We start from the raw sequence: 21,514 nt of genomic DNA, 5'->3' as shown, positions 1-21,514 counted from the left end.
ATCCATGAGCACATTGGAGATGTGGGTCTAACACCATGCAAACAGCGAAGAGAGTGACCCTGGTCTTCCTGTCTCATGTGAGACTTCTAATAAGTGATTAAGGCAGTAAATAGGACAGGATCCTAGCTGTGCCATCACTTTTGTTCACCAGATGTGACAGGGTGATGGGCACTCTGTACCAACCCCAGCAGGGCCCAGAGCAGGATCAAGGAGGAAAGTGACCTCCCTCAGAAGGGGGCTTTGTGGGGCTTCGATGCCACAAGCAGGAACCCAAGGAGCTTGTTAGAGGGAGCACCAAAACCCAGGGATGTGAGGTACTTTGAAGGTTGCTGTGAAGAAGGTTTTTAAGAGCATATACATTTTGGGGACAAGTAGGTAGTTAAACCCATCTGTGAAGTCAGTCTCCTTGTTTGGAATGGGACCTCTTTATTATATAAATCAACAGATAAGTAAACAGAATATTATTCTTAAATTATACCGCATAACACATAGGGCTTCAGGGGAAAAAAGAATAATCTATCTCGTAGTCTTTAAAACTTGCATAATTTTAGTTGAATCATATTTAAAATCCATTAATCATTTAATTGCATGTTTGTGTTTTAAACTGATGGATATTTTCCAACATGTTGTCATGTAGCACTTTTTTATATTTTTGACACAAGAAAAAAACCCTTAAGTGCGAAAAGCAATTATTTTAGACAGTGAAAGAGAAAGTAAAAACATCTCATCACTTCTCTCCCTGAACAGGAAAGTAGTTCAAACTGATTGTCATTTTTTCTGAACGTGTTGCAGACTTCTGGTTACCGTGAACCCTGGAAACCCTGTGCATTTGCCCTTCAGTTTAGCAAACAGAAGCCTTGCTGTTCTCTTTGTTCAAGAAGGTTTAGTTCAGAATTAACAAGCTCATAAAATACTTTGCTATAAATTTTTATAAGAATCTACGATGGGTCACATCGCTATGTTGTCATGGTGATGAGAAGTGCAGATGTCAAATGCAAACTAGAAAGTGGTATATTTGATGGTTTGATTTCGAAAAAGATTTTATTAAAGCAGCTTTCAGGGGCTCAGATGTTCTTTCTTTCAACAGATTACTCAGACTTCAGTAGCTAGAGGCCCGATCCAGAGACCACCACACCCAGTAACCCTCAGGCTATTGGTTTCAGTGGACTGTGGACATGGCCATTAGGAAGGTATTGATGTGAGACAAATGCATTAGTTTCCTCTTTGCACAGAGACAAATCCCTCCTACAGACTGAGGCCCTACAGCTGCTTGAAGTATTATTGAAGGATTATTTTTAGATGGTTGTGTTTGATATATGGTAAATGGGGTGTTACTCTTGGTAAAGCTTGCTGTTATCTGAAGGGTATTTTAGAATTAAATTAGAATTAAAATTCTAGTTTATTTAACCCAAGTGTAGAGTAAAAATATAACTTCACATACAAATTGCCAACATATAGTACAAAATATGGTGAGTGGCAATTTAAAAAGCAGCATTGACTCTACTGAAGGTGAGGGACACCGGCTGCAGGTAAGTAGTGGCATTGATCAGGGACGGAGTCCTTAACAAGGATGACAATACCGAAGCCATTCCTCTCTTTCTGTTTTGCCTTTGTTCACATTTTTTAGTACCTTCTTGTTATTTCCTTTGTGCTCACACCACAGAGGGATGCTTTCATGCATACATTTTATAGATGTTCTTTTCTTCCTTTGTTGTGACCTAAAATTTGTTCTATTCAGCTCTCAAGGTTGTATCCCTTCCATGACCTGTACTTGTACGATTGATTTATATTTACATCCTGGGGCCCTCTGCTATGATGCCTCTCAGGCCTCTCAAGGCCTCCACCATCACCCTTTGCTTGTACCCTTGAGGGCCAAGGCCTACAGGTCTCTTGGTGGCATTATGAGTTCACAGAGTAAGTTGTCCTTCCAGGGCCCTTGGAGGTGAACACCCAAACCACTTGCCCCCAGTGCAAGCCCTCCCAGCTCAGCCGGACCTGAGGAGGAGCTTGGTCTGTATCAGTGTCATGTGCATTGACACAGCATCTTACTGCCAGGTCATCTTGACTCACCTTCTCAAGAACCACATCAGCTGATGACTAGATGTGAAGGAGTGCCAATCATGCCTACCACTAAAATCCAGATAGGGCATCACAGCCTTCAGTTACGTTTAAGGACTGACTTTTCACCTTTTAGGACATGCTCAGCTTCAGAGCACAAGCTGCAATATGCAAACAGTAGATGACCATCTGATTTATCCAAGTTTCCATCAGGATGTCACATGCCTCTTATGCCTGGGATAATGGAGAAATAAATGCAAAGCTGAATTATTTCTTTACCTACTCTGTTTTTCTTATGAAAATGTAACAAGTAGATTAATGAGAAGATATTGTTCATGTTTTTCCATCAAGCATTTGACTAGCTGAACTTCTACATCTGCCTCACCCTTCTCCTGTGTGCAAACACACAAAAATTCTGAATATTGCATCCAACAATCCTATGGATTTGCAGGACTTCATCCTCCCACCATCTTTTTTTGTCCAGACACTGGGTCCTGGGTCTGCTCCCAGTTCTTGTGAAGAGAAGCAGACATGGTGACTACTGGCTCTGGTGAGGCCTAAGGTGAAGAGGAGAGGTGCTTGGCTACTGCTCACCTTGGTCCCAACAGTCAAGGGGAAAAGCTTGGGTGAGAGCAGACACACACTGTGGGTCAGTACCTAGCTGAGCGCTTGGTGTTGCAGGAGGGTTTTGGTGTCTGTGCCCAGTCTCTGATGGATGAGAGCTCCTGAGTAGAGACAGAATCCACCTGACAAAGCATCTTTGCCAACAGCCTTGCTGATGTAGCGAGGAGGGCTTTAAACAATGTTCACTGGGGAATGGAGACCAAAGCCAGCAGATATGGGGGAAACTGAGTATGGGGGCAATGTGCTTGGGACAGGGCAATGGTCACTCCCTTTGAGAAAGCAGGGTGCCAAGAGCCCAGCTAGGTGCCTATATCTGGACACACACAACATGGGAAACACAGAAAGCGGGAAGCTGAAGCCAAACAAGAGCCTGCCCTGCCCCCATGTGAGATTTCCTCCTGAAACTTAGATGAAGATATTATTAACCAGAGCCGAAGGAGCAAGCTGATGGAAATAATTAATTTACATCTGACTGGCATTTGTGAGTCTGCATGCAGAGCACTGTGTTCAGCTTTGAACCCCCTGATTACAGTGTAGACACACTGACCTCCAGAGAAGGACCACCAGGAAAGGTTTGGGACAGGAAAACATGAGCATGTGATGTAGGAGGAAAGGCTGAGGGAGATGGGTTTGTTCAGCCAGGAGAAGAGATGGCTTTGGGGGGAACTAACTACAACCTTCAACCACCTTATGGGTAGTGTCAGAAAAGACAGATCCATACTCTTCTTATAGGTGCACACTGAAAGAACAGGAGAGAACAAACACAAGGTGCAACAAGAAAAATTATGATGGGACTTAGGGAGAAAAAAGTTTCACAACAAGATTGGTCAGGCCCTCGGACAGGTGCCAGAGAGGCTGTGTGCATCGTTGGAGGTATTGAAACTCAGATGGATGCAGCCCTGAGAAGTCTGCTCTAACTTTGAAGATAGCCTTGCTCTGAGTGGGAATTAGGACCAAATGGCCTCCAGGAGTCCCTTCCAACCTAAGTTATTTTGTGATTCTGTGTTTTTCTGATTTAAATTGGAGATATAAGGCAATGTTCTGATAAGAGAACCCAGGCTTCTCCTATGCAATGTAATTGCCCAGCAAACTTCCTGCTTTGCTTTTCTGTTTAGGTTTAGTGATATTTTTAAGCCTCTTTACATTGACTGGTCAGTAACTGTAAGACTACACTTCACAGAAATATCAGTGCATTTAGCTTTAAATATTTCAGCCTCTTCCCCTCTTTAGGTCTGTGAAATGGTTGTTGCTCAGCCAGAGACCACTTCAATCAGCAACATAGACATTTCTGCTATAGATAAAGTCAGAGAGTTCTGTGTGGGACCACTAGCTTAAAGCTAAATTCATTTGCATGGCTCAAAACCAGCAGTGGGTCAATGGCGGAAAAATTTGGGACCAGCTGCCATAAAGACCACCCCCACTGCCACCACTGTGGGCTACTTTGTTTTCCCAATGGGATCCACCCTGCCAAAAGGCCAAAGCCTGGGGACAGCTCCAAGGCCAGCAGCGGGTATATCTACATGGTACACGACTGAGATGATACTTCAAGTGAGGGTGCCAGTCTTTCCCACCCTGAAGCCTATATTCCCTGCCCAGACACACCACGTTCGCATCCCTTGGCATCAGCTGAAACACCTCCTACCCCTAATGTTGACTGCAGCCACCATGAGCCTCCTCAGATTCTGCAGCACCTTTTCTGACTCTTGGAAGTTATTTTCTAGGTACAAAAAAAGAAATTCCTGGCAGCATCTACCTCAAGTACAGTTGGGATTTTGGGCTACTCTCAGTGTAGCATGGACACCACTCACAGGCATCTTATAGACAATGAGAGGGACCTGTGGAGTCATGTTAGCATGAGCTGGGCTTTTGAGCTCCAACCTGCTGAGATTTCATTGGGTTTTTTTTGCCCTGCCCAAGAGGTGAGTTCCCAGCTGTGACAGAAGCAATTCTACGTGGTCGGTTGTGTGAACAGAGTGCGTGTTTTGCCATTATCAGATTTTACGTATTCATGGGCATCTGTGTAGTGGTAAGAGAAAAAGCAGAGTCAAGACCAGAGGGATTTAGGTGAAGTACTAGTAGTAAATGTCTAAATAATTTTAAAAGAGCTACAGTCCTCAAGGTTTTCCAGAGTTTCCAGGTGCAGTGCTCTTTGGCTGAGAATACATCTGATTCGATAGCGGTTCAAAATGGTGCATTCTGGCTGCAGACATTTCTTTCCCCCAACAATGATACTATTTTATGTAGGCCATGTTGTCCTGCCACAGCACATAACATGGAGATCTGAGTTTCTTTTCCAGAGTTGTGTTTCCAAAAAATGTGATGATCACTGAGAACGGAAGAAAGAGAAGGAACATGTATTTCTCAGCAGAAATCTCAGAGATGGACAGTGTAGTTGAAAAGCTCTTACAACAGACTATATGAACCAGCGGCACATGTTTTGCATTAATCTGTGCTGCTGTGAAAAAACAAGTGGCCTGAGCCTTCCCAGAAGCCCATGGAGATACCTGCAGGGGCAGCCCAGATCCAGCCAGGCTGATGTTTGGACAAAACCCCAGTGACTGAAAATAATCTGATTGGGCAGGTGCACCAAAGGGAACTGAAAAGGGCTCCAGAGGTCAGAGTCAATAAGTGGAAATCTCATACATTAATTCAAGTATGCTGGGCTCCGCCACATTATTTCCAGATAAGTAGAAATCTTTATATCTTTCCAAGATATAAAATTCATTTGGTAGAATGGCAAAGGGAGTTTTCAAAAAGCAACTTCACTCTAAGTGCTCTGAGGACATTATTAAAAACACAGTTAGCTGACAATCTGAATGAACTTCTCTGTATACACGATGAAATATTGCTTCATCCAAATGCTACCATTAGTAACGTGGCTTTTTGCCTAGCCCTTTCAGATGACATTTGGTCGAAAGCCTTAATGAAACAATGATCACAGGGATTTCAGTTTAAGTCATTTCACTGTGTAAGGGACAGTAGTAAGGCTGTAATTATTCGTTAGCTATTGGGTGATGATCAGCTTCCGAAATGAAGGGAAACCTTCGGCTGAGAGTACAGGCACTGCAGTGGAATTAGTAATGATGTGATGTGGCCTCCATTTTCTGTAATTGTCACAGCTGCTACCACAATTACGATCATTATTCCATCAGGAGTTAACGCTCCTGATATGGAAGGAAAGGGGGAATGTTTGGCTAATCATTTGATGATGGTTTAACTGTGGACACTTGTTCAGAGGTCCCAAGTTCAGTTGCAGCTCTGATACTTCTGCTGCTGGGTGAAAATTGTTATTTCATCGCTCATGTCTGTTAACGGTTTGTGTGAAAGAGTTGGTGTTCAAAACCTGTTCTGCAATGGATTTTTGTATCCATATTTTAGGATTCAACACCTTTGTTAGAGGGATTAACAGAAAGGAAAATGAGGACCTGCTATGGGACATACTCTGGAAGGTGCAAGACACTTTCGCTGATGTCAGCAGCAAATCCTTCAACTTCTTGAAGACTTTTGTTCTTCAGAAACAGCTTGAGTTTTGCACTCAATGCAAACACAAGAAGAAGAAATCAATACTTAAAGCAAGTATTCTACATTGAATAATAACATCCAGCTCACCCATAATAGTGTGTTTCATGAATAATCAAAGATAGATCTGCAATACACTGTATTCACTGCATTAGAAAACAGATTAAGGTCAGGTTCCTGGGTAACTATACTACCAACTTCAGCTGTACACAATCTCATTTTGAAATACGTAATTCAATAAGTTATTTTGATTTTACAGAAGTACTTTAAAAAAGGCATATTAGTGAGAACTAACTCAAGGTACAACTCTGTCACACCCCTGTGTACTACAAAAGGCTTTTGGTCTGTAAGAAACACCTCAAAAACATTCATAGGCACTTATGCAGAGAGCAGGAGTAGAATCACTTGGGTTTTTTTTTAATATCTTCAGGGTTCAAATGTGCTCCCCACTACATTATCGCAGCAAAGATCATTCCTACGTAGCATGAGCTACAGAATCACAGAATCACAGAAGGGTTGAGGTTGGAAGGGACCACTGAAACTCATCTGGTTCAACCCCCTGCTCATACAGGGTCACCTAGAGCCGGTTGCCCAGGGCTATGTCCAGACAGCTTTTGAATATCTCCAATGACGGAGATTCCACAGCCTCTCTGGGTAACCTATGCCAGTGCTTGGTCACCCTTACAGTAAAAAAGCACTTCCTGATATTCAGATGAAATCTCCTGTTTTTCAGTTTGTACCCATTGCCTCTTGTCCTGTCACTGGGCACCACTGAGAAGAGCCTCGCTCCATCCTCTTTGCACCCTCCCTTCAGATATGTGTACACATTGGTAAGACCCCCCTGAGACTTCTCTTCTCCAGGCTGATCAGTCCCAGCTCTCTCAGCCTTTCCTCGTAGAAGAGATGCTCCAGTCCCTTAATTATCTTTGTGGCCCTTCACTGGACTGGCTCCAGTATGTCCATGTCTCTCTTGTACTGGGGGGCCCAGAACCGGACCCAGCAGTCCAGGTGTGGCCTCACAAGTGCCGTATAGAGGGGAAGGATCACCTCCCTCGACCTGCTGGCAACAGTCCTCCTAGTGCAGCCCAGGATACCATTGGCCACCTTTGTCACAAGGGCACATTGCTGGCTTATGTTCAGCTTGTCGTCCGCCAGGACCCCCAGGTCCTTTTTTGCCAAGCTGCTTTCCAGCCCGCCAACACGTAGCATGTCCTGGTCCCCAGGTGCAGAACTTTGCACTTCCCCTTGTTGAACTTCATGAGGTTTCTGTCAGCCCATTTCTCCAGCCTGTTGAGGTCCCTCTGGATGGTAGCACGACCCTCTGGCATATCAGCCACTCCTCCCAGTTTGGTGTCATCAGCAAACTTGCTGAGGGTACTCTCTGTCCCATCATGGAGATCATTAATGAAGATGTTGAATGGGATTGGACCCAGTATTGACCCCTGGGGTACGCTGCTAGTTACTAGCTGCCAACCAGACTTTGTGTCTCTGATCACCACTCTCTGGGCCTGGCTGTTTAGCCAGTTTTCAATCCACCTCACTGTCTGCTCATCCAACTCATACATCAACAGCTTCTCTATGAGGATCTTATGGGAGACAGTGTCAAAAGCCTTACTGAAGTTCAGGTAGACAATATCAACTGCTCTCCCCTCATCTACCAGGCCAGTCATTTCATCATAGAAGTTTATCAAGTTGATCAAGCATGACTTCCCGTTGGTAAATCCATGCTGACTACTCCGATGATTTTCTTGTCCTTAATGTGCCTGGAAATGGTTTCCAGGATTAGCTGCTCCATCACCTTCCCAGGAATCAAGGTGAGGTTGACCGGCCTGTAGTTCCCTGGGTCCTCTTTCTTGCCCTTCTTGAAGATAAGATTGTCCTTTACTTTCCTCCAGTCTTCGGGCACTTCTCCCAGTCACCAAGATTATCAAGAGTGGCCTTGCAATGACATCAGCCAGCTCCCTCAGCAATCATGGGTGCATCCTATCAGGTCCTATGGACTTATGTTTGTCCAGTTTCCTTAAGTAGTCCCTGACCTGAGCCTGTACTACCAAGGGTACCTCTTCCTTGCTCCAGACTTTCTCCCTGGTCTTTGGCTCCTTAGATATCCAAAGACCGGTCTTAATAGCAACAAATGAGGTGAAGAAGGCCTTTAGTACATTAGCCTTTTCCATATCCTTTGTCACCAGGGCCCCTGTCTCATTCAGCAATGGGCCCACATTTTTCTTCTACTTCCTTTTATCACTTATGTACTTAAAGAAGCTTTTCTTGTTGTCTTTGACATCTCTCACCAGATTCAATTCCAGCTGGGCTTTGGCTTTCCTAACCATGTCTCTGCATGCTCTGACAGTGTCTCTGTATTCCTCCCGGGTTACCTGCACCTGCTTCCAACTTCCAGCTGCTTCCCCTTCTAGCAAAAGGCGTTGCTTCCTCTCAGTTGCTGAGTTAACAACTCTCAGATTAGTCTGTACAGCAATTCAGAGGCATCTCCCAAGCCCTCCGAATATCTAGGAAAATAGGTGCAGGAGTGCTGGTTATTGTGAAAGAATCGCGTACACAGGTTTTTAGACTTTCCACCCCAACAGAAGGGCACACTCTGGAATTAGACACATTCCAGCTGCATCAATAGGTGGGAATTAAAGGTCAAAGAATCTACTTACTTAAAAACAGAAAAGGTAAAATGTTGAAGTGTGTCATTATATTTCGCAAAAGTGATTTTCATCTGATGCTCAAGTGTCTCAGCTTGTGAGCAGGGTAACTTGCCTCTGCAACTTTCCTCAGTGCTAGCCTGCCTAGAGTGTTTTTAGAGCTTCAGCTTTCCTGCTCCTGTTGTTAAAAGGAACAACTGTAGCACTTGTCCTATGAAAAGCGTCCTTCTGTCCTCCAAGACTGAAAATTTTTCCTCTCTCTTCTAGTATGGATGGACACTACATACCATATGGTACTGCAGAGCAGTGTCATTTCATACTTTACTCCTTTGTAAAGTTAGAAATTAACATTTAAATCTTATTTGATATATTGTATATGTCAGCTAACATGTTTCAAACCTGGGATTTCATGCTGATTTCTCTTTTCTGATGTCCAGTAAAACACAGTGGTATACCTGCAAATTGTATGTCATAAAAAATAGTTAAGGTTCAAGCTTCCTTTATTATTCATAATGCATAGTCTTGTGCAAGCTTTGCACAGGGCTTACACATAATATATGAAGAGAACAAAAGCTTGCTCTAAGGATGGACTTGCTGGCCGAACAGAACGTACTCTTCTTGCTTTGTAATACTGCTGGGATGCATTCATGAAGAAGCCACATTTCTTTACCAGCTGACTGCTATCCCTTTTGCACCTAATATCCTCCTTAAGATCTACATCTTTCAGAGAGTCCTCAAAACACAATAGGGTATTTAAGGATCCTTTCCTCACAAAGAATATTTTTTCTTCCCTAGAAGGAAAACATAGTCTTTCTGGGATCACTTGTGTTAACTGTTATCACTTTACATTCAGTTCCCTGCTATCTCATTAAGTCGTGTCTTCATCTCACTTGCAAGCTCTGCAGAACGTGAAACACGAATGGGCCCCAGCTGCTAGCACTGCCGGTGGTGTGGCCCTGCTGGCTTTGCTGAGGCCAGCGCACTGCTTCAACAGCGCTTTCTCGGGTTGCCCTTTTTCCTCAGTGCTTGTGCGTGGGCAAGGCTTTTGAAATCAGCGTACAGTCTGCAAATCAGTATGAGCAAAATTTGTGGGCTATTTCCTACCCAGACCAGCTAGGTTTCTAGAACCTGTACCTCCAGAATTATTTGTGGTGAACGGGTCACTATGCTGGGTTTCGCACAAAAAGATGAGATCTTGCTTTATAAGGTGCATAAGAAGTCAGGCTCCAGAAGAAGCTGGGCTAGCTGGGTATCCTTCTTCACTGACTTCTGCTGCTGAAGTGTGTGTTTTGTGTGTGCAGGCTCCTGAGACACCAGTTGGCACAGCTCAGGTCTTTCTCCAGAGGGGAATGGCTTTGGTCAAGGCTGGTCACTCTTGGAAAGGTCTCCACTTTCGAGCTCAGACGGGTGCTGTGTGTTCAGCACAGAGCCCGGGATGGGGGTTTGTGCCCCCCTGTAATCCCCAGGGCCATGAGTCACTTGAGTGAGGGCCATGAGTCACTGCACTGCCTCTGCATCCTGGGTGATCTTGGGGAGTATCATCCTGTAACATCCATGCCGCTTCTACCACATTTGTGTTATTTCAGGTCCCTGGCAACTAAGGAAAACTTCATTGTAACAGAGGGCTCCTGAATTTTTTAAGCCACAGTTTAATCACAAAAAGCAGCTGCAGCTAAGCTGAGGTTTAAAAACAAAGTAGACCACATCACAATGGGAGGATGCTAAAGCAAAGTGGCTGTTGTACCTATCAATTACCACCATCAGTCTATTCTGACCTAGTATACACTTCTACCCACATAGATTAATCGCTGCCCTTTCCACAGAGAGATGTAACAGTGAAGGCATTTCCCTCATTTTCCAGACTTTGGCTTCAAAGGTGTTAATTTTCTTCACACAGTAAGCAAATTACTTCACTGAATTGTTCGTGGCAATCACCTTTAAGAACAGTGGCAACATCAGCAGTGACATGTCATATGTGTCTGTGTCTGCCTAGTCTGTGGATGCCCATTTAACAAAATCAGCATGGTGGCAATGAACAGCAAGGAGAGCATTTCACTCTAAGAATTCCATTGCTGAGATGTAGCTTCACCTAGTTACATAGTGAAGGGCAGCACTAACTCCTCAGAAACAGATGACCGTTTCCTTTGGCTGTATGATCAGTCTTTCAGTGCACCCGTCAGTGGAATGGGTGGGAAGTAATCTTGCAGAAGAAATTTCAACAGAGACCTTCTGTGCCTGTAAATAAGAGCATATAGTACAGATATGAGTGAGAAATACTACCATATCAATTTCAGAGCTTCATAATCCTCATTTGATGGTTTAATGTTGATCTTTTGTCTCCTTGACACAATTTACTACTTGCCTTCTCTGCAGTGAATGTCGTGAGCAAATTATTGCCTTTCTCCTAGCAGTTAGTCTTTTGAAGTACATGCTTGTGTCATATCCTTTCTGCTTCTTTCATTATCTAAGACAAACAATTTTGGTTCCTTCCAACTTTCTTTGTAGGTTGTGCTTTCTAGACCATTGATAATTCACGTTGCTCTTTGGTGGACTTTCTCCCATTGCTCAGTGGCTTTCCTGAAGTACCAAAACTGGACTTGGTTCTGCAGTTGGCTCTCACCAGTACTGAGTAAATCAAAGGAATTATGTATTACTATAGTATAATCGATAGTCCCTTTTTTACATTCTGGGATGATGTTCCTTTTTTTTCCTAAGGATGATGATTATTTTTTAACTTGTGGTCAGGCTGTGATCAACTCTAGGACGCTGTGTTTTCGGCAGGGCAGCTGCTAACCAATGTCCCCTACTCTGTACTTGGGCAATTGCTTTCTTGTGTAGAATTTTTCACTTGTTAAATTGCAGTTGGCTTTGCTTTTCTAAAAAGTATCTCCAATTTGTAGAGTTCATTTCTATTCTCCTCTTGTACTCCAGTGTGTTTCAGCTCTCCCTGTGCTGGAGTTGCTATCTTTATCCCATCACGTAGTCAGGAGTTTTATTCGCCTCAAGTATCCTTCGAGGGTGGAGAGCATGGGGACACCTTGCAGGTATCTGGAAGACTATAAAACGACTGAGGTTGCAGGGAGAGGTCTGCTTAGCTTCCCACAAGTGAAGAAAGTTGGTGCAGATGCCAACACAGAAAGGTCAGCTTCAACAGGACAAAGTTAATCACCCTCCTTTCCCATACTGTGGAAACCAGAATATCACAAGTGTTCATCCCTGTTCTCTGAGTGAAATCACCGAGGCCTTGGGCCTTTAACTTCTCTGAGGTGGAACTGAACTACTTGCCAAGTCCCAGATCAGGAGCTGAGCGTCATTTTTAGCCATGAGCTTCACCAGTAATATCAACAAGAGTTCAGCGTGGCTAAGGAAATGGTTAATGGTAAAGTGACTCAGAGGCCTTTCCAAAGGAAGAATACAATGCTCTTCCAGGAGTCCAATACATATAGAGCCCTCATATAAAGTTAAATATATCTCCTTAAGTGTCGCTCTCCACAACAGCTCAGGCATGCCTGCCCCATCTGCAAGGAGCAGGCTGCATTGCCACAGGGTGCTCCCCTTCCCCTGTCTGTCAGTGTTTCCATTGATGCATCCTTGGTGGTTTCTCAGCTCTTAGAAATTTTAGGTCTCCTTTGATCCTGGAATGACCCTTGGGTAGTGTATTCTGCCCTAGCCTGGCTAGAGCCTTCTATTGTTATCTTAACACCTTTGAAGCTGTTTATCTGAGATGATACAATTTCCTTATTCTGCTTTTTCCTTCTTGTTCTTTCCACCTTTTCACAGCACCTGTGGACTCAGTTCTAGGCATTCAGCCAGGCGATGGTGCAAAATTAGGGAAAAACAGAATCGCAAGTACATTCAGAAAAAAATACTACAGAATTGCCAATCTGACACCCACCATTTGCCACTTCTGTGACTACCAAGGGTTTATAAAGCATGAAGAGTTTGAACTTTGGGGATTTGGTGAGCAGAAGACTGTAGCTAAACCTGAGAAAGTAAAGACCACTGAGAACTTCCAAAGGAAGGGGAAGTTGAGACAACAAACATTGTCTTCTTCTGCACTTTTAGCCTCCAAAAATACCTCTTGATCCTTCTCTGAGGCTCCAGAAGGAGTTGCTGGTCTGTACCTGCACCTCCCAGAGGAGTTCATGGCACTCCCACAAGCCTAGTCTATTCCAGAGTGAAATCTCATGAGCTGGAACTCTCCAGCCTGCAGTTCAGTGGCTTGTATCTACTACTGTTCCCTGGAGATTAACGTGCAAGAAACTGCAGTCTGGTATTCACTGTTTCTACCAAAGGTTGCATATGTACTGCCATGAAAGCTAAGCACAGAGCATCATAGGTTGCAAAGCATAGGTTATACATTCTTCTGCCTCCATATTTTGTTACTGAAAAAAACCAAACCCAAACCCCCTCTCTTCACTGTCACATTAAATATTTCTGTGGAGAACTGCTGCTCTTAATGTAGTTCATCAATTTTACAGAAGGCCATGTCAGGAGGGGTGTCTACATCTGCATCATGACCTTCTGCAGATCACAACCCATAAAGATCACTCCATTTCCCTCCAAGAAGCTCGGAGGCATGACCTGATACTTCAATCTTTCAAAAATAAAATGGTATGTGTTAAGCTGAGAGCCAGAGAGACCAGATGGTACCAGTGCCCAAAGGCACCTACAATTGCAGGGGTTTGCAGTGTCCAGAGATCCCACAGACAATGTGTCATGCTGTAGAGATTATTGTGTCAATCATCTGATCTAGAGAAAAATGTGACATTAGAGCCATCAGCAGCAGTTTGTAAGTAAGGATGGGTTTTGTGCATCACCTCAGAGAGCTTGTCCACACAAGGACTTTCCCTGATAGTCAGTGCACATTTGCTGTCACCTTGACAGTAGAGTTGCTGTGTGTGAGATGGGCTGTAGAAATGCACAGTACCCAGCAGGACATGAGCAGGGAGATCACAGCCAATTGCAGCCAGACAGCCCTGAAGAAGGTTGCTTCTCTGTCAGAAGACATAATTTCTCAAAAGTATTTTGCACTGCATTGATTTCAACAAAAAGAATAGAAATTATTCACCATCAATTTGTTTTTTCCTTTCAAAATTAGTTTTTGTTAGTTTTTAAAATGTTGTGTACTTGTTAGACAAAATAAAAATGGAATATTTTGTTAAAAACAAAACAAAATCACTGATAACCTTACTTATTTTTAAATTAATTTATTGGGAAATATTGATTGCTTGGAGTTTGTTCTACCTCTGGTCAGACTTGTGTTCTGATTTTGTGGCAATCTATCCTTGTGAAATGGGAAATCCATTTACTATCCATCCTTGAACTGACCAGTTGACCAGCCTTTGTTCCTGGTTTGTCTATAAAACTTAACCTGATGTGTTTCTGTGCTTTTTTAAAAATTGCATGAATTTTATTTCTGAAAGGTAGAACTTTGATGTGATCCTACTATTTGTTCCTGATATGTTTTATATTTGCAAAGCTAACAAAATGATCTATTTGGAAATTCTTTAGTATCATTTAAAAATTACTTCCAAGCAAAAGAAGAGAAATAATGTTATCATGTCATGTATTGATTTCATTTGGATAACAGCATGAGTGAATCAGAAGTCACGATGTAATTTTGGTAAAATATTTAGTGAAGTACCAGAAGCTAAGAAAGCATGGAGGTGGGGCTTTCGATGTGATTATGCTGTCTTTGGCAATGGTTGTGTTGTGGAGATTGGCACTTCCCACCATGCAAATAATACATGCAGGCCAGATTTTTTAAATAAAATGACTGCATCTCCGGTTCAAGACCTGTTATTCCTTTTCCCAGAGCTGATACAGCTGTGCTTGGTGAGCTGGCTAGGGTTTAGAAGTGAATCTTGAAGAAGGTTAGATCTTTCAAAAATCGAATCGAAATGGTGAGATGACCTCGAGTTTCCTTGTAAAGGGGCAATTTGTCAAAAGGCATGGTGATGTGAACATGCAGTGTGTCCTGAGAGCAGAACAAGTGTCTTCCCATTTTTCTTTGTAGCTCTTCTTTTCCCTTTGAATCTATTTTAGGAGCCTCAGTGCACAGTTCCCACCCCGTGACAGCAAAGGAGTCTTTATGTGGTGTAAGCTAGAACAGACTGCAGTGTAGGAGGACGGTGGATTACTGTAGCCTCATATTACAAGCAAATTTAGCAAGTGCTTTAAAAAGCCAACATAAGAAATAACATCAATAAGATCATGACCAAAAAAAGTCTAGAAATATAAATCTGAGGCTTATTTTATTCTAAGAGCATATCTAAGTGGAGATAAAGTGACTGGTGATGGGGGGAAGAGCACACTGTTACAATAGTAGGAAAGAAAGTCAACCCAAATGAGTGATTTCCTGGCTGACTCACAATCTATTCATTAATAGGATCATTGATTAATCTTTAACTAAATCCTCTTTTGCCTTTGTTTTTATTTCAAAGTATTTTTAAAGTTCAATGAGTTAGGTTAGCTAGATAAACATGCAGTTAATAGACAGCAGGGTCAAGAAAGGATTCAGACATTATTTATGGCTGTTGTGAATATCAGAGTTCTGGCAAGGGCTTAAAGGTTTGAGAGGGATGTAATCCTTTCCTCTTCTCGATATGATCCAGCCAATTGTTAATGCAGGTTAAGTAACATCCCCAGTGGCCCATAACTCCCCTGTAACTGCTGCTTTGTCTGTGAGTGGGCAACCTCTTCTGAAAGAGTAAGAAAAGCAAAACCTGCCTTTGTCGTTCCGTAGATGGTGCTCTTCCCTTCTCCTGAAGTTGTGGCTCATGCTGCTGATGCGTTAGGTGCCATACTTCAGAAGTGATTTAAGTCTACAGTTCTTCTACCTCTTGTGCCGCTACTGCTTGCTATGTATTTTGCCAAGACTTGAATGTTGACCCCTGTGCCCAGGCCACGTCAGATTTTATCTTGTTTCCTTCATTTATCTAAAATGTCCCACCTTCTCACCTGACAAGGACTAGTTAACAATACACGAGGCTTGGGTCTACCAACATTTTGCTGTCAGTCCCCAGGAAAGAAACAGTATATGCATTGTGCATAGACTTGATATCTCCCCAGAAGCGGAGCTGCTGGTTTTCCATTGGGGTGCAGCGCTGTTCTGAAATGTCTCTCCCACTCAGGCACCAGTACAGACTTTTATCAGCTGTCTGGCTTTACAGGACCTACATCTACATTGGTGGACTCCAAAGGGTCCAAAGGGTGAGTGCCCATGTCCCGGCATCTGGCTTGGCTAACCTTATTCCTGACCTGTGCTGGAGCAAGAACTGGGCATGCTCCAGCCTCCACCTGCCACCCTGCACCTTGGTTCCCATCAGAAAAAAAACTGACAATAGCTGTTCCAGCCAAGTCCTTGATTTGGATTTTGCAGAAATGCTGAAGGCATGCAAAAGCATGCTTCTCCTGTTCAGTCTGGAAACAACCCGAGGGATGAGGTTTAAAGAGTCAGAGAAGTTGCAACCAAAACACCAAGCTGGAAAATTAAGCTCAAGTATCAGGATGTGGCTGGAACTGCTAAGAGGGCTTCCCAATAGCACCTGATGGACAGGATGGATTCCTAGAAGGCTTTATTGAAAAGACAAAGAGACATTTACTTCTTGTGGAACAAGAGTTGCTTGTTATATTGTAAGCTTATTTAATTTTGGAACACATTTCTGGGCACATGAAGAGAAGATGACTGGGAAAAGCCAGCATGGATTTACCAAAGATAAATCATGCCTGAGCAACCTGATTGCCTTGCAGATGAGGCGAGAGCAGTGAATGTCATTTACATTGACTTTAGCAAGACTTTCAACTCTGTCTCCCACAATGACCTGGCATCCAAGTTAGGCTATGAATGTCTGGATGGGCAGACAACTAACTGAGTAAAAAAGCAGTTGGATGATTGTGCTCAAATGGTAGGAGGTAACAGGTTATATTTTACTGGAGGCAGGTTACAAGTGGAGAATTGCAGAAGTCTGTCCTGGGACCTGTCCTGTTTAACAGCTTTATCACCTGGAAGAGGTGATTGAGTGCACTCTCATCAAATCTGCAGATGAACTCAGACTGGGGGCACCATCAATACCCACAAGCAGAGGGCTGCCACTCAGAGACGCCTAGACAGGCAGGAGGAACGGGCTGACAGGAACCTTATGAAATTCATGCAAAGTCCTGCACCTGGAAAGGAAAAGCCCTTGGCAATGGTGTAGGCTAGGGACAGACTGGCTGGGGAGCAGCTCTGTGGGGGAGGCCCCGGGGTCCTGGTGGCAGTGACCTCAACACAAGCCAGCAGTGTGCCCTGGCAGGAAAGGAGGTTGAGAGAAGGGATCTCTACTCAGCACTCACTGAACCACCTTTAGATACAGTGTCCAGTTTTGGACCTGTGATGACAAGAAAGACATCGATAAACTGGACTGAGTTCAGTGGGGGGAACCCCAAGGTGGTTGGGTTTGTAGCGCTTGTGCTGTGTGGGGAAGGTTAGGGATGGGGGTGGTTACGCCTGAGGAAGAGATGTCTTTTGAGGGGCACCTAACAGCAGCTCTCCCAGTACCTATGGGGTATGGGTGAGAGGAGAGATCCAGGCTGTTCCCAGCGGTGTGTGGCAAGAGCTTGAGAGAAAATGGGCATATGCTGAAAACAGTTTTCATCATGAGGACAGTCACGCAGGGGTGCAGGTTGCTCAGAGAGGCTGGAGGCTGGACCAGAGACCTCCTGCTGTCCCTTCTAGCCCTAATTGTCCTGTGACCCTATGTTATCATAATTCTCTGTTACATTACAGTTTGCTTTAAAAGCAGAAGCAATCCTGAAAGATTACTGTGGCTATTAGTGACCTAAGGTGGGATTTTATTTCAGTCTGCTTTAAAGAGTCAGGAGATGCTCAGAGAAATGTGCACATGGGTAGCCTGCTCATTTGCTCTCTGCTGGGGGAGGAAGAGCTTGGAGACTTGCATTTGAGCTGGGGATGGGCCCCACATGGGGAAGAGTGAACCTGAGGGACCTCCCTTGTTCACAGGTTAGCCCTGGTTTCATTTACTTTGTTGTATTACTCAGAGATGCAAGAATCCACCAGTGAATTCATTATGAAGATGAAAGAGGGGCGCATCAGGGGAAGGAGAAAGCTCAGTCTGGGCTGATGCCAACTTCAGCAGTAGACCTTGGGTTTTCTTTTGAGAAGCCATTACATAGCATGTAGCTGGAAAAAAAGCCCATCATAGAAACTGAAAATAGCTGTAAGTACATAAAATGCTAATGGGATGCTTCAGCTGTGAGCAAATGCTGTTGGTTGTTCATTTTCCAAAAAAAATGGCTGCACCTTGTAATAAGGAAGGCATTATGCACATTCAAATTATGAGAAAAGTTTCTAAAGTATGGAGAATCAAGTCTGATAAAAGAAACCATATCTCTCTGTCAGTTTGTTATTGATCAATATAATCTCTGTTTTGGCAGACTAAAGGATACTGCTCCATTACACATGACGATGTCACACCAAAAAGAGATGGATGATTTAATAAGTACTAACTACGTGTGTTAGCAGTATTGCTAGCAAATTAAACTGGTGCTCATGCTTGTAAAGATGCAAAATATATTAGGTTAGCTTGATTTAAAGTTACTAAGAAAGAGCAGCTCTTTTTACCTTCCCACTGGATTCCCCAGCTTGCTGCTGATTTCTGCCACAGAGTTTCTGCTAGCGGCACCTGCTCCCAGCTGGACCTGCAGAAATGTTTCTGATGTACGCTTGTCTTCTGTCACAATCCGTTTGGGGTTTGCACAACAACCCAACTGCAGGCCCCCCAGTCTGCACTGCAGAAAAGAAGCCAGAAAGTCTATGACAATAATTTTGGAGTGATTGCCTTGCAAAGGTAATGATGGAATGAGATATTTGAACTCTTCTGTCTTTGACGCACTGCACAACAACACTGCAATAGAGAAAAAGCACGCTGAAGGTGGGATGCCTCCATCACCACTACAGATGAGACGATAGATGCTGGAACTACCCCATCGCAGTCTCTAAAGACATATTTACACACTTATCACACCCTGCAGCACCAACTAGATTACAGACAGTGGACCCACCATTATTGGAGCATAGCACACCCTTAGTGAAAAGGCCACCATGCAAGAACAGACGTGGACCTAGTTTATACGGGGACTAAACCAGAAGCTCCCATAGATGCTGAAGTTCAGAGTCTCAAGCTGGATGCAGTCTGGGTTTCATGCTGTAAATGAGCAAGGATTCAGCGAATGCTTGGAGCAGCAAACATCTTTTTCAAAACTGGTTTGCTCATCCCTATTCAGAGGTGAATGCTGGATACAGTTCTTAGTCTAGCAAAAATAGTAAAAATAGTCATCAAAATCAGTATTCATTATGAGCTATTTCATACTCCAAACAAAATGCAGAGTTGATTTTCAAATAATTCCTTAAATTAATCACTTTTTATTTTGATTTTCTCTTTGTCTCTTATTTGACATGTGCTGTACCATTCTTTACTAGTTGGATTTAACTGAACAGGATTTTTAAGAGCTCTGACTAATCTTTATAGTATGGGAAAAAATTATTCTGTGAACAAGGGGAAAGCAGGCAGCACTAATCATCTCCAGCACGGAAGAACTCTATGTCAAAGAAATCCAAGCTTTGAAATATTTTTTCCTGTCAAAGCTTGGCTCATTAATATGCTTATCAGTCATGTACATATTCAAAGTATGTGTCATATAACACAAATCTGAATGCGTCAGTGTCATGTGGATGAAATATACAATCCTTTTTTTTTTTTTTTAATTAAGACCTTTTTCAGAAATGTGTTTATGCTATTGTGTGGTTGTTGTTCTGTGCATCTCTCTCTCCTGCCAAGCCAGCAGGTGGGGGAGAGCTTCCTGCGCACTACGAGGTTCTGGTCTTTCCAGCAGGAAAACTCAAGCAACCAATAATTTTTTTGATCCTGAGCTCAAAACTCAGTAAGGGCTGATGTTCATCTGTGTGGACAAAAAGCCTCGGCATTAAAATGTTTCCCCTTTCTTTCCTCCCCCTCCCTCGTCTTTTCATGTAAATGTTCAAAAATCAGACACCATAAACCATCTCAGGAGACTGGCCATTTCAAATGAGTATTTTCTGAATGTGTACACTTCTGCCAGCTGGGTGCACCTTCAGGCAGAGCCTTTGCTGCAGGCTGGACCAGGACCACCTACACAGTCCCTGCAGTAAAGCAGGAACATGTGTCTTGCCTGCACATCTCTGACTTTCATCTCCTGTTTCTCTCCCTGCCCCAGAACAGTGAGGGCTGATGTAGCTGAAGGATGTGACTGTGGCTAGCAAGCTGTCCTGTCCCTGGGTGGGCAGGCACGCACGCGTCCAACACACTTCCCGTGCGTGCTGAAGAGGTTGATGCCCTGAAGACCTTGGCAATAGGAAAGGCTCTTGGACATCTGGAAGTAAGTGTCCCCCCTTACTTCACATCTGCTACCAGGACCTCCACAGGCACACCCCAAAGAGCATATACATAGGAAACCTTCTCCTCCACCATGTAGAGAAGAGCAATCAGCCAGGCTCCTACCATCATCAGAAAGCTTTTTGGCAGGTGGAAGGCACTGATTCCTCTTTGAGGGCTGAAGAAAATGAGCAGCTCCGCTTGGCATTTTTTTAAAGGACTGTAACATGGTTAATCATTTTTTTTCTTTATTGTCTCTCTTTGCCAGCCTCCATATGTAACAGCTATCTAAATGCCCTATGTTATGGCATCAGGTCAGTTTGTAGAAAAAGGAGTGCAGTTTTGCCTGATGCCACCAAGATTCTCCCAGCTGGTCTTGCAGCAGTGGGTCAGAAAATGCATCTGGCAAAGGTGCCAAACAGGGAATGCAGGTGTATGTAGCCTAAGTCATGTCTGTCCCAGAGGACAGAGGGCAGAACTAGCAGCACATTTCCCCTGAAGCCTCCTGCTCCTGGAGCGCTCCTTGTACTTGGCGAGTGAACATATTTCGCAGAAGAACAAAAAAGGGAAAATGTGTTTTTCCCCATGCATGTTCTCATGGCATCATTGAAAGCTATCCGACAAGCACAGGTCAGGATTACTTGAAATTACCTGAGCTTCTGCAGATACTTCAGCTTTGGCATAGATTTAGTAAAAAGATTATTAGAGTCATGCTCATATAAACAGCAGTAGTTTAGTCGCCTCTCCTGGTTTCTTACAGTGGGGGAGTACAGTCAATATTGAAAATACTGTGGAGATGGTTTTTTTAACAAAAATACATCGAGCTAGAGCACCTTATTTCAACATTACATGATCTTTCCAAATTTATATAATTTTGTCACTGTGAAGCAATTTATCACTGTGTTCAAAGAAGAAGGCTTGTTAGTTTGGGCCTACATTTCTGTAAACATATGACTTGTATCTTCTAACTTGCAGCTCCTTGTTTTTAGCCCCCATACTCCAGCTAAAGTGGCCCTGGTGCAAAGGCTGGTGATGTCTTCCACCCTCTGCAAGGCCTGCCATCTGCATTGCTTCCTGTGCAAGGCCTCAAACCCAAAGCAGACTAATTTGTTGCCCTGAGAACTTATTGCTGGTTTAGGGCTTTTTTTGTCCTTGTTGTTATAGTTACTCATCAGAACACGTATGTACTCCTTGCTCTACCTGCTGTCTGAACAAGTATGATTTCCTGTCAAGGGCAGTGTCTACACTGAG

The sequence above is a fragment of the Gymnogyps californianus genome, chromosome 3 (assembly GCF_018139145.2).
Source record: "Gymnogyps californianus isolate 813 chromosome 3, ASM1813914v2, whole genome shotgun sequence".
Taxonomy (NCBI): domain Eukaryota; kingdom Metazoa; phylum Chordata; class Aves; order Accipitriformes; family Cathartidae; genus Gymnogyps; species Gymnogyps californianus.
The sequence above is the reverse complement of the archived record's forward strand: the minus strand, read 5'-3'. Positions refer to the sequence as shown.